Source organism: Aristolochia californica, unplaced genomic scaffold, assembly GCF_029961685.1.
Source record: "Aristolochia californica isolate CCGP_79_NKW_82.1479 unplaced genomic scaffold, dmAriCali1.0.hap1 SCAF_42, whole genome shotgun sequence".
Classification (NCBI taxonomy): Eukaryota; Viridiplantae; Streptophyta; class Magnoliopsida; order Piperales; family Aristolochiaceae; genus Aristolochia; species Aristolochia californica.
In genome coordinates this window covers 175,352-180,368 of record NW_027182126.1, presented here as the reverse complement: position 1 = coordinate 180,368, position 5,017 = coordinate 175,352, and the positions used below count along the sequence as shown (strand labels likewise).

The window sequence follows — 5,017 nt, the reverse complement described above, 5'->3', positions numbered from 1 at the left end:
TATATATTTATTTATTCTATTCATTTTTATTAATGTATTAAATTAGTGATTTAAGAGTTAGCATTTCATCAATTATTTTTTTAATTATTCTATTTTTATATTAAAATATATCTTATGTTTTGTTATGATCGCTAGATCTAACACGGCGATCCGTACGGAAGAAGAAAAAGAAAATAGAAAATCAAGCCGAAGGGAAGCTTGAAAACCCTCGAGCTAGTTTAGGAGAACTCAAACCCTCTGTTTAACCTAAATTCAAATTTGTCTCTTTTCATTCCATTCCCCCTCTAAATAGGGTTCCTGTCCACAAGGTTCAAGAGAAAATTACCATTTTGCCCCTCCATGGCATTTAACTTGAAAATCCAAAGGTTCAAGGGAAAATTATAATTTTTCTCCACCATGGCATTTAACTTGAAAAGTAAACTAAATGACTAAGTAACTGACTCAGTCAGAGTAATTGACTCAGCCACGACGTATGGATGACCCAACTTGTTGTTGGGTTCATAACATTACACCTCCCCTGGAGAACGAGCTTGTCCTCAAGGTCAAACGTGGGGATGCATGCCAAACGTCTCCACATCTCCCCAAGTAGCATTTCTGCCCTCTATCAGTCCTGGGCTGGTGTGAAACAGCCCCTCAAGGCAGCCCCCCATTGGCAAGGTTGCACTGCCCACACTTTTCCAGCATGACGGCAACAACATCAAGATCAACCTCCTGGGATTGAGAAGACTCAACAACACTAACCCCCTCAATTTGCTGCACCTTGAAACACTCAGAGGCCTGAAACCATCATGGAAAACAGAATCTACATGGTGACGATGTATGGTTGGTTGACCCCTTCCATAGTGTCGTGCCACGACAACAAAGATTGCTTCAACCGTCCCAGCTGCCCCAAGGAGATGACCAGTAGCACCCTTTTTTTGAGACAATGCCAAAACCCCTGAACTTGCATTGGCTTCAAAAACATCACCCAATGTAGTGGATGTGTCATGAGCATGTACATAATCCACTGGATTCGGATGAAGCCCTGACTAGTGTAGCGTAGTAGTCATATCCAAAATGCCCCCCCTCCCAATAGTATATGGCTGAGTAATGTGACCAGCGTCACTTGACATTCCATGGCCATGAATCTCTGCATAAATATTGACTGCACGATCCTTTGCTTGTTTAAGATTATCTTCACTGCTATTATCATTCTCATGCCAGATTTCATGCCACTCGAACCTATCAGTCATCTAATCCATATCCACCTTTGAGCTGAGTGCATAAGCTCTTATACTGGTTGGTTCATTAACAGAAACAACAATTACAACATTATTGGAGCCAGTAGTTAGTGGCAGAAGCAATCGAGCACCATCACTTACCATGCAAGAAGTCAATGAGACAAATAATGGAGCACAACCGAGAATGAAGGCCCTTTCATATTCATTTCATCCCTGCTTCAATATATCTTTCAGCTCATTAACATGACTAAGCAGGGTACTCACCTTTGACGTTTCAAATCCAGAACATGAGCAGAAAAAATTCAGTTTCATGTTCCACCAGTTTCTAATTCTCCACCCTACAAGCTTCAGGTGTAAAAGATGCATTGAATATCAAAAGGTCAGCAACATTGGACATTAAATTTTCCCAATCACATCCTGCCACTTCATCCTGAGCTTGCTCTAATTGACACACCTCCTGCAATTTTACACCAGTCTCAATCACGCTCTGTTTTTCTGGTGAATTATCTTGAGCAAAGTGTACAAATAACCCTGGAGTCTCAACAATTTCTATATCAGTATCAGTCTCAACAACATGGCAAAGTGTACCTTTACTATTTGGACTAACACAATCATATTTTAAGGTCCTAGATAGCTTCACAGCTACACCAGATGTCATCATCATCCTTCTTCGAACAATATCAATTGGGTAGGAAGCCAACCCAACATCTATTGTGATCCCGCAACCCAGCAAGAAACTTGTGAAGAAACTATTCTGTATCTCGCCAACTAGAACCACTTGCTTAAGGGAATCATACATTCCAAAGTAGAGTCCATGGTAGTCACTAATTCCCACACAGGAGATGTTAAATCCACGATAAAGACCAGCAATGCCATCTGATTTAAGAGTCTTCTTGTAGACATCTATAAGACCATTGAACTGCCTCTCACCTCCATTCTTGGAAGCCTTGGCATCATTGGCTTGACGGGTTCGAGCATAATCAAGTGAATAGACAAAGAGAAGGGAAGAAGCACCATCACATCCTCCCGATGCCAAGTTACTAGCAACCCATTTCCAATATCCATCTCTATCTTTCTTGAAATTGAAGAGTCTCTTGAAATAATCCTTAAAGGCAAAAGTTAATGGGCTTGGGTGGGGAAGTAACTGATAACATTTGTAGTATTTCCCTTCCATAAAGATACAAAACCCTCATTCTTGATTGTTCTTGCAAAGCAATCACCAATGCCTGCCAGCTTTGATCATTTCATCCTGATTCTGGAGCAAGAGCTTCACCCGCTCAATTGGTGCAACTGCTATTTTTGATACAGCAGCAGAAACACCTCCCATAAGAACATCAAAGCACTCCCCCTTTCTTTTCGGTCTTTTCTCAAACATAGGAGTTAAAATTTCGTTGATCCCATTATCATCGGCATTCAGCTCCCTCCAACACATTCCAACAACAGTACTGTAATTCCTCACCTTCCCTTGTTCAATAAGACTTCTGAGCACATACATCCCATACTCCCCCTTTCTGTCCAGCCTTTTAGCAAACATAAGAGTTACTATTTTTAGGATCCCATAATCAATGGTAGTCAGCTCCCTCCAACACATTCCAGAAATTCCCATGTCTTCATAGAGCTCTAGATTAGTTAAGAGGATTGAGCATACCTTTCTGCCCTGATAATTTTGAGCAGCGTTGCTCCCGCCACCCCCCAGGATAGCTCTAGGATAGCACCACCCCCAGGATAGCTCTCGCCACCACTTCCAAATTTATCACCACCAAAACCTCTATCACTGCCAGGAGGGGCACCATAACCACCTCCCCTACTACCACCATACACATTACCGTCCCCACTAGAGTTCGAAGAACCCCTTGCAGTAACTGTTCCTGGAACACCCAACTCGTCCACAATGAAATTTTCGAAGCCCAATTTTCCATACCCCCAGGAAGAAGCCTCCACACTGCCCTCATGCTGTTGTTGACAGGAATCCCAAGACAGAGGGTGCCTTTCCCCAATTTGTACACGCAGGATAGAGGAATTCGAAGACTCACCTGGCATTGATGTCGATGAGTTGAGGTGTGTTTCTGCTGAGTGAGAATTGGAGGCGATGCCAACTTTCATATTTATCCAGAAGCTCCTCCCAACACCGTTGTCGCCAAAAATAATGCCCTTAGGAGACTTTTCCCAATGGCGAACAACATCAACAGTGTTGACGAAGGAGGCATCTGGCCGAGAGCACAAATCGGTCATTATCATCAAATTTTTTGCAGCATACCCGTCCGAATTTGGGTTTCCAGGTGCTCGGGACTTCTGCTCTGGATTTGCCTGCTTGGAATTTTGAGGTCAGCCGATGAATAGCAGCGATTGTTCATCTTCGGCGACTTTCCTCTCTGAAATTTTTTACGACGCTTCTCGAATTCCAGCAACCTATATTCCGTGTTAATCACGGACGGGTGTACTGGTGTAGCACTGCTGAAATTTATTTGCATAGTACTACGCATATTTCATTTACGATCCATGAATCACTTGTTGTTTTATCTCTGTTACCAAATGTTACGGTCCCTTGATTTTACACGGCGCATTTACGATCCATGAATCACTTGTTGTTTTATCTCTGTTACCAAATGTTACAGTCCCTTGATTTTACACGGCGATCAGTATGGAAGAAAAATAAAAATAAAAAATCAAGCTAAAGAAAAGTTTAAAAACCCTCGAGTTCATTTAGTGAACTCTAACCCTCTATTTAATCTAAATTCAGACTTGTCTCTTTTCATTCCATTCCCCCTCTAAATAGGGTTCCTGTCCACAAAGTTCAAAAGTAATATACAATTTTGCCCCTCTTTGGTATTTAACTTTAAAATCAAAAGGTTCAGGGAAAAATTAAAATTTTACCCCTCTATGGCATTTAACCTGAAAAGTAAACAAAATGACTAAGTAATTGACTCAGCCACGATGTCTACATGACTCTACGTATTGTTGGGTTCATAACATATGTCAAAACATATATTTATAAGTCTATTTTATTACCTATTAAACTGATGAATTTAGGATCCCTTTTCCATAATTCTGAGCAAGAGATCGAAAAAAGAAAAAAGAGGAAAAGGGAAGAAGAGCTCTCGGGTAGAGAGAAGAGAAAATAAAAGAAAAAAGAGGTAGCACCAAGCAAAGAGAGAGAGAGATTTGCTCAAGAAGGAGAAGTGTAACTTGATTAATTCAGAATTACAACACCTTTATTTATAGTAGAAGAAGATGTTGAGTCCTTATACAATTAACCTTTCACTCCTAATTACATTCCAAGTCTAACTCTCTAAGATAAGTCTATTCAAACCAATCTACTAGAAGACCAAAATGAGTTGAACTAGAACTCTTTCTTCATTCACGTGAATATAAGGGAGGAGGCTAGCTCATCTTGATAAGGTTGCTAGCTCGTGAGATATTTGTGGGTCCCACTTGATCTTCAAGACTTCTAACTCATTTTAGCTTGTGCTTCTTAATTCCTTAACTCGTGCTTGCTTGGGTGAGGACACTTCCAGGTGTACCACGTCCTCATGGTGGGTCCTACCTGCTCGAGCACCATGGTGGGTCTCACATTGTAACACAATTCTAAATCTGAGTTTTCTAGATGGAGATATCAATATTGGAAGATTGAATGTTCATGTTGGCTAAAGAAGAAAGAGTATTCAGTTCGATCATATTATAGAACCCAAAATCTATTAAATTCTTTCTCTCAAAAGAAGTATATTTATAAATAAATATTACAATTTAATGAAACGTATCAAATTTTAATTTCATAAGGAGAATATTTCATGTCAATC

General features: G+C 40.4%; 1 pseudogene; it reads right to left on the bottom strand.

Moving 5' to 3' along the window:
* Nucleotides 1–272: 272 nt before the first annotated feature.
* On the bottom strand, nucleotides 273–2,826 carry LOC137964620 (ADP,ATP carrier protein 1, mitochondrial-like; annotated as a pseudogene).
* Nucleotides 2,827–5,017: the final 2,191 nt, after the last annotated feature.